This window comes from Scyliorhinus canicula, chromosome 20 (genome assembly GCF_902713615.1).
Source record: "Scyliorhinus canicula chromosome 20, sScyCan1.1, whole genome shotgun sequence".
Lineage (NCBI taxonomy): Eukaryota > Metazoa > Chordata > Chondrichthyes > Carcharhiniformes > Scyliorhinidae > Scyliorhinus > Scyliorhinus canicula.
In genome coordinates, this window is record NC_052165.1 from 89579976 (window position 1) to 89592695 (window position 12720).

Below are 12720 nucleotides of genomic sequence, written 5' to 3' on the forward strand. Positions count from 1 at the left end.
TTGCGAAGGTCAAAGGCTAGGATTCGTTCGACGAGTATCTCACTCCCCCCCCCCCCCCACCCCCCAAGTCTGTCAACAATCCACAAGGCACCAGCCAGGAGAGTAATGGAATACCCTCCACCATCCAGGACAACGACGCCGGCTTGATTGCTCCTCCTTGCACTAACATTCAATACCTCCACCACCGACGAACAGCTGCAGCCTTTTGAACCATCTGCAAGATGCACTGCAATATCTCGCCAAGGTTCCCGAGACAGCAGCTTAGAAACCCACGAGCACTAACACCGAGAACACAAGAGTAGCATCACGAGCCGCACTACCTGGAGGTTCCCCTCGAAGTCACTCACCACTCTTACTTGGAAATATATCGCCGTTTTCGCTGGGACAAAACCCTGGAACTCCGTCTCTAATAGCACAATGGGTTTACATACACTTCAGGGAATGCGACGGTTCAAGAAGGCAGCACGCGACCACATTCTGAAGGGCAACTAGGAATCGAAAATAAATGCTGGCCGAACCAGCGACGCCCAAATCCCATAAATGAACAAAAGAAAAGTGAAAGCTCTGGTGGGGTGAACGGCATGTACCTTGGGGAGCTCGGGATGAGTTCTTGTCTGGGATTCTCCTCTGAAGACGACACACTGGTCTGCAGAATCGCAATGCTGATCACTGCAATGCCTCTCGCGATCTGATCACTAGAAGAAGCCGATCAAGGTAGTACGTGTTATTATTCATCATTTGTTTCTATCTGACCCAAAATATTCCTCCAAGTCTTCTCCATGTGTGGAGATAGTTGTTGAGTCTTCCTCGAAAATATCGTTTTGGAATCATTTTCCGAACTACACTTTTCCTTTTGTCGAATTTGTCAGATGTAATTTTGGACGTGATTAGATGTGTTGAGGGTTTATCGCAAATGTTGGATTTTGGGGCATGCGTGCAGTGAGTCATCCTTGTTTAAACTGGTGCATTTTGGAGAGATGGAAGTGGTGCCAAAAGGCACACTACATCTCCATTCAGCCCAAACGTTTGACAATGAGCTTGCAATTATTTCTCATTTTGATTCCCCAACTTCTCCCATTCTGACCTTTCTGTCCTTGATCTGCTGGAATGTTCCAATGAAGCCCATGCAAGCTCGAGAACCAGCTCCTTATTGGTGAGACTCGGCAATCCACAGAGTTCTGGATTCACTTTTGAGTTCAACAACTTTACCTCCAAACTTCTGTCTCCAACTGTTTTTTTAAATTTACAGTACCTACTTATCTATGCCAATTAAGGGGCAATTCAGCGTTTAAAATCCCCCGAACCTGCAAACTTGTGCAAACTCCACACGGACAGTGACCCAGAGCCGGGAGTCGAAACCGGGTCCTTCACCATGTAGTCCCAGTGCGATCCCCTGCACCACGTGCCGGCCCTCTCTCTCTCCAACTTGCTGCATGTATTTGGTTTCAGTTTGACTTTGAAGGACTTCTTTTACATAGAACAGTACAGCACAGAACAGGCCCTTCGGCCCTCAATGTTGTGCCAAGCAATGATCACCCTACTCAAACCTACAAATCCACCCTATACCCGTAACCCAACAACCCCCGCCTTAACCTTACATTTTAGGACACTACGGGCAATTTAGCATGGCCAATCCACCTAACCAGCACATCTTTGGACTGTGGGAGGAAACCGGAGCACCCGGAGGAAACCCACACACACGGGGAGGACGTGCAGACTCCGCACAGACAGTGCCCCAGCCGGGAATCGAACCTGGGACCCTGGAGCTATGAAGCATTTATGCTAACCACCATGCTACCGTGCTGCCCACTTTTGTTTCGTTCTTTCATCATGTTACATGCAGATGGGCTTCATGTATCAATCACACGTAATTTAGACACAACCTTTGTTTCATTATTACGTCAATGACCACTCAGTCTGTCTTTGGATTATATTTTTTCTTCAATATTTAGAATTACATAATAGAATCATTGATCTCTACAGTGCAAAAGTGGGCAATTCGGCCCATTAAGAATGGACTGAACATTCAATAGATCATCCTACAAAATATTAATCCCCGCCCAATTCCTGTCATCCCTCCTAACCTTGGAACACTTTGGGGCGATTTTGCATTGTCAATTCAGCTACTGTGCACATGTTTGGACTTGGGAAGAAACCGGGGCACCTCCAGAAATTCAAGGCAGACATCGAAATAATCTACAATCACCCGAGGACAGAATAGAACCCCGGGCCCTGGCGCATTGAGGCAGCTGTGCTAATTACTGTGCCGCCGTGCCACCATCTCCACCCTCTCACAGAGATTCTCCTTTGTTATCTTGCCACCTCCTCGCTTCCCCTGATTGATGAACTCTGACATTTTTTATAATTCTTCAGTTCTGATGAAAGATTATCTTGAATTGAAACGTTAACCCGGTTTATCTTCATCGATGCTGCCTGACCTGCTGAACTTCTCAAACATGAATTATTCCTGTGTCAGATTTCCAGTCTAGCCAGGATTTAGTTTTGAATTGAATCATAATGATTAAACCTGACTCCTGCAGTGGAACACGTCAGTTCAACTGTCTCAATGTGGTCCACAACTCCATCCATTGCCCAGAAAGTTTGACAATTGTTGTGTGATGGATGTCGTTAGAATTATCTATTTAACTTGAATGCTTTGTGTTTCATTGATTCTGTTGTTTTGCTCCAGACTGCTGCTTGGAGAGTTGCAGGGGTCAAAGGGCAGAGGTATTTTTGTATTTAGTGTTGTGAAGAAGAATGTGATGAGCTGTTTTCTTTCTTCATTCTGATATTTGATCTGGAGATCACTGACAAGGTCAGAATGCTTTATCGATCCCTAATTTCCTGAGAGGCAAGCCTCTCACTCGGCTATTTCAGAGGGAAGGGAAGGTTCAACCTGAATTTTGCGGCTCTGAAGTCACATGTAGACCAGAGAAGGAGAGAATCATCTATTCATACAATAAATATAGAACAATTTCCTCGGCAAAGTGTTCACAAGTGTCTGTGTTAAAATTTATAAATCAGATCAGTAATGTTACAAGATTGGATTGGATTGGATTGGATTTGTTTATTGTCACGTGTACCGAGGTACAGTGAAAAGTATTTTTCTGCAAGCAGCTCAACAGATCATTCAGTACATGGGAAGAAAAGGGAATTAAACAGAATTCAAGAAAATACATGAGAATACATAATAGGGCAACACAATATATACAATTTACTACATAAGCATTGGCATCGGATGAAGCAGACATGGGTGTAGTGTTAATGAGGTCAGTCCATAAGAGGGTCATTTAGGAGTCTGGTGACAGTGGGGAAGAAGCTGTTTTTGAGTCGGTTCGTCCGTGTTCTCAGACTTCTGAATCTCCTACCCGATGGAAGAAGTTGGAAAAGTGAGTAAGCCAGGTGGGAGGGATCCTTGATTATGCTGCCTGCTTTCCCCCGGCAGCGGAAGGTGTAGATGGAATCAATGGATGGGAGGCAGGTTCGTGTGATGGACTGGGCGGTATTCACAGTCTATAACTGTGTAACTATCTATCCCATGGAACAATTGCTTCTCTCTGACTGTTTCAAAATAATAAAGAACAAAAAAGTACAGCACAGGAACAGGCCCTTCGGGCCTCCAAGCCTGCGCCGACCATGCTGCCCGTCTAAACTAAACTTTTCTACACTTTCATGTCCGTTTCAGAGTGATAGCACAGGTCAGTGAGAATCACTGCACAGTTTATGTCTAAATTTCGATCTCTTGGTAGCAATGCACTCTTCAATGTATCAGCGGGAACTGTGCTGGGACAGAATAGGTCAGTGACAATTACTGGACATATTCTGTCTATCTATCCCATGGTATCATTACTTCTATTTGTTTCAGATGGAGCGTTATTGGGCCACCAGAGGTCAGTGAGAATTACTGAACTGTCGATAACTAAATATATATCCCATGGTAAAAATGTTTATCTCAGATTTGTCCAGAGCGGCGGTACTGGGACAACACAGGTCATAAAGAATTAGCGGACTGTATATAACTGGGTAAGCATCGTTCCCATCTTTCCCATGGCATCATTGCTTCTCTCTGACAGTTTCAGATGAAGCTTTACTGGGAGAGCACATGTCAGTGATAATCACTGGACATTCTATAGCTGTGTGTAAATCCATCCCATGTTAACATTGTTTATCGCTGACATTTTCAGAATGATCTATACTGAGACAGCAGAAGTCAGTCAGAATTGCTGGAAAGTCTCTAACTGTGTAAACATCAATCCCATGGTATCATGATTTCTATCTAACTGTCTGGGAGGGAGCTGTACTGGGACGGCATACGTCAGTGGGAATTACTAGACAAGTTGTATTGATGTAAACAGCTTCTCCCTCTCAAACTGCAGGGTAAATTCCATCATACTGTGGTCACTGCTCCCGAAGGGTTCCTTCACCCTAAGTTTCCTCCGTCTCATTACACATCACTAAATCCAGAATTGCCTGTTCCCTCGTAGGCTCTGTCACAAGATTCTCCAAAAAGCCGTCTCTTAGACATTCCACACATTCCTTTTCTTGGGATGCACCGCCGACTTGATTTTGCCAGTCCACCTGCATTTTTATGATTATTGTAGTATTGGCTTTTTACATGCCTTTTCTATTCCTTGGTTTATTTTCTGCCCCACATCCTGACTACTGGGCAGCATGGTAGCATGGTGGTTAGCATCAATGCTTCACAGCTCCAGGGTCCCAGGTTCGATTCCCGGCTGGGGCACTGTCTGTGCGGAGTCTGCACGTCCTCCCCGTGTGTGAATGGGTTTCCTCCGGGTGCTCCGGTTTCCTCCCACAGTCCAAAGATGTGCGGGTTAGGTGGATTGACCAGGCTAAATTGCCCTTAGTGTCCTAAAAAATAATGTTAATGGGGGTTGTTGGGTTACTGGTATAGGGTGGATACGTGGGCTTGAGTAGGGTGATCATTGCTCGGCACAACATTGAGGGCCGAAGGGCCTGTTCTGTGCTGTACTGTTCTAATTCTAATTCTAATACTGCTGGATGGCTTGTACATAACTCCCATCTGGGCCTTTTTAAATTTGCGATTCCTCAACACTAGTCACAGAGATTCTATGCCTTGACACTTTATATGGCTCCTTGCTATCGATTTAACTTCATTTCTTACGAACAATGCAACCCCGCCACCTATGCCCAACTGCTTGTCCTTTCGATAGGACATATATCCTTGGATATTTAGATCCCAGCCCAGACCCATGCAGCCACGTTTCTGTGATTCCCACAACATTGTACCGGCCAATTTCAATGTGTGCAACAAGCTCATCATCGTCCCTTTAGCCTAAGATTGAGTTCCCTGCTTCTAGCTTTTCCGACAAGTGGAAACATCCTCTCTACGCCCACACAACCCAGACCTCGCAGTATCCTGTACGTTTCAACACGGAGACCGAAACTGCTCACAATTGGGCAAATGAGATCTGACCAGAGTTTAATATTGCCTCAGAAGTACATCGCTGGTCTTGTATTCTAGCCCTCTCGACATTAATGCTAACATTGCATTTGCCTTCCGAAATGACGTCTGAACCTGGACGTCAACCTAAGCGAATCATGAACTATGACTCCCAGGTCCCATTGAAGCTTCTGATTTCCTAAGCATCTCGCCAGTTAGAAAATAGTCTGTGCCTCCATTCCTCCTTCCAAACCTCACATTTTTCCGCATTGCATGCCTCTCTTAATCTCTCACACCCTCTCACTCTCTGTCCACACACTCTCAAACTCTCCCACACCCTTTCAATCCCTTTCACTTTTATTCTCACACTCTCTCATGCCTTCTCTCAATATCCCTATACTCTCCCACACCCTCTCACATCTCTCTCATATTCTCACACACCATTTCAATCCCTTCACAATCTCTTTCACATTCCCTCACTGTCTCCCCAATCTCTCTCGCACTCACACGTTCTTTCTCTGACACTTTCTCTCACACCCTCTGTCAATCGCTCTCACACCGTCTCTCACACTCGCTCTCACACCGTTTATCAATCTCTCAACCCTCTCTCAATCACTCTCACACTTTCTCAATCTCTCACACACTCACACTGTCACACACTCTCAATCCCTTTCACACTCCCTCTCATATTCTCTGTCCTAATCTCGCTCACCCATACTCATGCTCTCTCTCAAACCATCTCTCAATCTATCTCACAATGTCACACCCTCCCACACTCTCGGACTGTCTATCACATCCTCTCTCTATCCCTCTCATATTCACTCTCTCTCTCTCACTCACACTCTCTCTCCCCCTCTCCCACACACGCTCTCCCAATCACTCATATATTACCTTTCACACTCATAATATCTAAGTATCACTCTCTCTGTGTCTTGTGCATTATCACTTTCTCACACCATATTCCAATCTCTCCCACTCCCTCTCCCACGATCTATCTCTCTCCTCTCTTATTTTTCACATTCCGACAACCGAGCAAACTTCCTGTCACGCTCCCTGATCTCTCATCGACTCTCTGAAACTCTCATACAATCTCTCACTCGCTCTCTAGTTCTCTCTCACACAATCTCTCTCACAATCTCCCTCATACTCTCTCTCTCTTACACTTTCTCTCACATTATGTCGCAATCTCCCACACACTATATCTCTCAATCTTCCCCACACACGCTTACACTATCTTGCCCACTTCCACTCCTAATCTCTATCCAAATCTGTCTCACGCTCTTTCTCTCACTCTGTATCTCACTGTCTCTCACTTTGTTCTCACACTCTCTCACAGTCTCCCACGCACTCTCTCACACTCTCTCCCCCAATCTATTTCCAAATTTCTCTTACACTCTCTACCCACTCCCTCCCCTACTCTCTCTCATACTACTCCCACTATTTCTCCCAGTGTGCCTCGCACGTTCTCACATGCCCTTTCACCGGCATTCTCACATACGCTCTCACACGCACTCTCACACGCTGTCTCACATGATCTCTCACAGATGCTCTAAAACGTGCTCTCAAACCTGCTCTCACACGATTCCTCTCCTTTCTCTCCCCCCCCCTCCCCCTCTACCTCTTCGCTCCCCCTCCCCAGTCTCTCACCATTTCTCTCTTCCCCCACGCTTCGGCTGTCAAACTCCTGCTCTCACATTTCTCTCACACTCACGCACGCATTCACACTCCGTCTCTCAGACATGCTCTCACACTCCGTCTCACTCCATCTCTTAAACAGGCTTGTACGGTCTGCCTCTCACACTCTAACTCTCCGGCTCTCACACGCGCTCTCACACCCCTCTCTGCACACCATCTCCGCGAACTCTCTCAGAATGTGGCTCTCACAAACATTCTCACACTCTGGTTCACGTACTTCCTCTCTCAGACTCTCCCTTTCTCAACCTTTCGTCCTCTCACATACTATCTCACAACCCCACACATTCTTCCTCTCTCATCCACTCTCACACTCTCTTACACACCCTCCCTCACACGCTCTATCTCTCCCACAGTCCCTTACTCTCTCACACTCTCTCCCTCTCTAACACTCTGCCCCTCTCTCACACACCCTCTCTTTCTCACACGTCCTCCCTCTTTCATTCTCCCTCCGTCTCTCACACTCTCTCCTCTCTCCTTCTCTCTCTGCATCTCTCATGCACCTTTCCTCCCTTGCACTTCCCCTGACACGCAGTTCCTCTCTCCCAATCACTTACAAAGGCTCAGTCCCTCACTAACACGCTGAAACACTCTCACACGTCGTCTCTCCCCCACATGCCATCGCTCTCTTACGTGCCCTCCCACTTTCACACGTCCCCCCTTTCACACTCACTTCCTCTGACACTCTCTTCCTCTCCCACCCTCCCTCTCTCTCACACGTCCTTCGTCTTTCACACTCACTCCCACTCGCACAATCTCTTCCTCTCTCACACTTCCTCCCTCTCTCGCACTCCCTCCGCTCTAACACTCACCCCTCCCTCATACGTTCTCCTTCATTGTGTTTTTCCAAAACTCTCCCTCTCACACTTTACCCCTCTCTCACACTTACCCCCTCTCTCACACCCTTTCCCTCTCCCGCACTCTCTCACTCTTTCCCAGTCTCATTCCCACACTCGCTCACTCTCTCATTTAGTCACAGACTCGAGATATTGATGTTAAAGAGGACCTATCTGTATGTTCATGTTAGGATTCTGTACACCGTCCTTCTCAGAACATCTCCCTCCATGATCAACCGCTCGGTATCCACTCTCTCCCATTACCTTTCTTTCCGACAATCGACAACTTTCGCACGTTTTACCATTAATTTACACAACCGTCTTTCTCTTCCATTCTATTTCTCTCTCATCCTCGTTCTTTTTTCCCCTCTCTCTCGCCCTCCTTCTATCTCATCCTCTTTCTCTCACACCCAATTTCTCTCTCACCCGATCTACTATCATCACATCGCTCTCTTCCTCCACATCTGAACCCACCTCTCTTCCAGTTTAATTTTGTGCATCAGATGGGGGACCGGCATCAGTGAGAGACGTTGAGTTAGTTTCCACAGCTGAATATGTTTTTTGATGCACTACACAGTGATGTGTTTGTATGTGCTGCAGTTGTGAGATGAATGTGCTTCCAATATTTCGAAATATTTTCTTTGTTTGGGGAGCTCCAGCAGATATCGATTTAGAATCATTGACTTTGGACTTGAAATAGTTCCAGATTTTCGATTCTTTGAAATGTGGAATTCATGGGCACCATGAAACCACTCAAATCAAATCACTGAATGGTCATAGTTCAAGAGACAGCTACACCCAAGAGTACAGTGGAACCATCCAGAGAAACACATTGACAATTGGAACTGATGTTCAGATGGCAGCGTGGACTGGATGGGGACAGTAAGAAGTCTGACAACACCAGGTTAAAGTCCAACAAATTTGTTTCGAATCACGAGCTTTCTGAGCGGAGCTCCTTGATCAGGTGAGTCAATTGGAACTCAATCACGGAATGATCATAGTCGAGTGACGGATGTCACTGAAACAATGTGAGATATTGAGATGTGACAGATGGTGTTTGAGTGCACAGGATAATTTCTGTTATGGTAACTTTATAAATCTGATCGTCACAGTCCAGTGTTTGGAAACTGTTCACTTACTCAAAAAAATATTATTATTTTTTTACCTAATGTCGTAATCTGTTTGTTCAGATTTTCAAAGAAATAAGTTAAACGATGTTGTAACCTCAATATCCCTGAGGTAGTTCCTCTGGGTATGAATTTCGGAATATATAATCTCACAGTTTGAGACAGAGAGACACCAGCAACAAGAAGAACGCATCACTTCGCACCAAACATGGTCCTTCCAATTGAAATCGCTGAGAAGGTATTCTACCCAATCCTTGCTATTGTTGGTGTTCCTGGTAAGTAAAAATCGCCATTGAAGCTGGGTAAATATGTGTGTGAGCAGGTCTCTGCTTTTAAATTGTGACTAAAAATGTTTAATTCTGATCTTGTGCTCACTGATACACAGGGACATGATCATCGATATAATTCACTTAAGTCAAATGTTTTAAAATATGTCTATGGTTTGAATCCCTTTCATCAACAGACAATGACCCTCTGATTGTAACTTACAAGATCTCTGATTAATTAAGTTATTATATTAAGTAGAATCTTGTACAATGTTACCATGGATCTCACTGAAGGCAATCTCTCTAAAGGACGGTTTAGTGGGAGTATGAATGAAATCAAACTGACAGTGGGTCTCTCACCAGAGAGACAGCGGTGAACACTTATTACTGGAAGTATGTGTCAGTGTAGAATTGTACTGAATGTGAGTCTCTCACCAGATTGGAATGTCTAACAGCAGAGAACAATTATTATTGGATATATCTGTCCGTGTCGAATTGTATTGTGTGTGGGTCAGGACTGAACTGAAATGAGTTGGTTCTATTTTGAATTATTGTATTTTATTGGTGAATGGTCCCTCCATTCTATGGAGCTCTCTCTCTCTCTCTCGGTTTACATTTGGGATAGATTGAAAACAGGAAGCGTTTGTCTGTGTTTTGCAGATATTTCATATTTATTGTATGAAATGAAATGAAAATTAAATGAAGGTACATATCTCGATATCTCTGTTTTCTATTGAATTTCTCCAACAGAAAAGGTTATCATATGCACCCTGATATTTAATAACACAACAGTGCAGCATTTTAATAGGTTTGATAGTTTTCTCATTTCTATTAATCCTGAAATGATCTCCAATATTTGTTCAATTTTTTACGAGTGTTTTGAACGGTGTTGCTGCTTCAATTGATGTGTGAATATGTTCAGCTGAAGCCACAAATCCTCAGGTCCATTATGATATTTGCTTTCCAAGAAGACTTGTTTGGGAGAATTATTGTTCTGATCAAAATGCAGCAGAGGACTGACTTCTCGGGAAATTAATTTGCCATTGCAATACCCACATTGCAAGTTTATAATTGATGATGAATATGTTAATGTACTCAAATGTACTCTTCCTTTCTATTCACTGTCACTCTCAATTTGGGTTGCGTCCGTAAATTCTGTAATTATCATGCTGCTTCCCGATTCCATATTGCTGATATAACTGGTTCCTTGATGGAACGCCACTTCCCACCTTCCACCAATCAAACTAAATCCCTTTAAATCTCTATTAGGGGCTGGTTTAGCACACTGGGCTAAATAACAGGCTTTTAAAGCAGTCCAAGGCAGGCCAGCAGCACGGTTCAATTCCGATGCAGCTTCCCCGAACAGGTGCCGGAATATGGCGACTAGGTGTTTTTCACAGTAACTTAATTGAAGCCTACTTGTGACAATAAGCGATTTTCATTTATTTATTTTTTCATTTCAACTCTTCTCCCTGTCCCCTCTGTGTGTATCCAGCTTGCTGTCCATTCTGCTGTTGTGTCCCCTCACTCCACTGGCTCTGCCATTACTCATGAGTCTGTTATGTTAGATGTTACAGGTGGCCTTTAGAAAATCAAATTGTTTAACATCTATCATACTAGTCAAGTCTATCATTTCTGATAGTTTTTGAAATAATTCAATCAAATCGGTCAGTAGAGATGTTGATTTTGGAATATGTGCTGACTATATATTATACTCTGTGGTACTAATTATTTTCCTTATGATTTTAGTTCCATTTTCCCTTCTATTGCTGGTGTTACTGATACATTGTTTTTCTGTTTTAAATACAAGAATAACATAAACCGACTGCTGCCTTTTGATTCTTTGCTAATATTCTGATGATAATTATTGAATAGGTAATAGAGTCTCTGCTGTTTCTCTCTGTCAATTTTACGAATATTTGTGGTTTCAATCCATGCGAATCCAGTACTCTCCCTCTACCTGGACACCGCCGTCTGGCCTCCTATCTGCTCGATATTTTCTTTGAGATCTGTCTTTCCCACATCGACCACCTCAATGTCTCTGGCCCTGTCACCCACTCTATCCTCTCTCCCTCTGAACTTGCTCCACTTCTCTCTCTATTATCCAACCCTGACCTGGTGATCTAAGCTGCTCACAACGTTGGTGACATTATTGTCTGGTGTACTGACCTCTTCCTCACAGAGGATTAACTCGAATTCTGAGGCCCATCCTGCTACCTCCCCCTGGACCAGCAGCACACCACCAAACATCATATTATTGTTTCCAGGACTTTCACTGACCTCATCAACTCTGGAGATCTTCCGTCCACAGCCTGAGACATCACAGTCCCGCAACCCCACACATCCTGCATCGACATCCCGCTCCCTCCTCCTTCCCATAATCCACAAACAGGAATGTCCCAGTAGATCAATTATTTCAACCGGTTTCAACCCCACGAAATTCATGTCTTCCTATTTCGTTGCTATTCTCCCTCCCTAGTTCTGTCCCTTCCCATCGACATTCCTGATCCCTCTGATACTCTATGTTATGCATCATGGCCCAGTTCCCTTGTCCTTACCACCTAATCTTTACTGTGGATATCCAATCCCTCTACACATCAAGCCCCCCCCCCCCACCCGCAAAGGTATGAGGTCCCTGATATTCTTCCTGGATCGGAGGTCGAGACAATCCTTCACCACCACTACCTTCCTCTACCAGTCTGAACATGCTGCCCGACTAAACTACAATCTTCTGCACTTCCTGTGTCCGTATCCCTCTATTCCCATGCTATTCATGTATTTATCAATATGCCCACCAAATGCCACTATCGTCCCAGCTTCCACAACCTCCTTCGGCAGCGAGTTCCAGGCACCCACTACCCTCTGTGTAAAAGACTTGCCTCGTACATCTATTCTTAACCTTGCCCGTCGCACCTCAAACCTATGCCCCCGAGTAATTGACCCCTCTACCCTGGGGAAAAGCCTCTGACGATCCACTCTGTCTATGCCCCTCATAATTTTGTAGACCTCTATCAGGTCGCCCCTCAACCTGCATCTTTCCAGTGAGAACAAACCGAGTTTACTCAACCGCTCCTCATAGATAATGCCCTCCACACCAGACAACATCCTGGTAAATCTCTTCTGCACCCTCTCTAAATCCCCCACATCCTTCTGGTAGTGTGGCGACCAGAATTGACATTACGCCAAGTGTGGCCTAACAACGTTCGAAGCAGCTGCAACATGACTGGCCAATTCTTATACTCAGTGCCTCGGGCAATGAAGGCAAGCATGCCGAATGCCTTCTTGCCTACATTCTCCACCTGTGTTGCCCCTTTCAGTGACCGGTGGACCTGTACACCTAGATCTCTCTGACTGTCAATACACTTGAGGGTTCTATC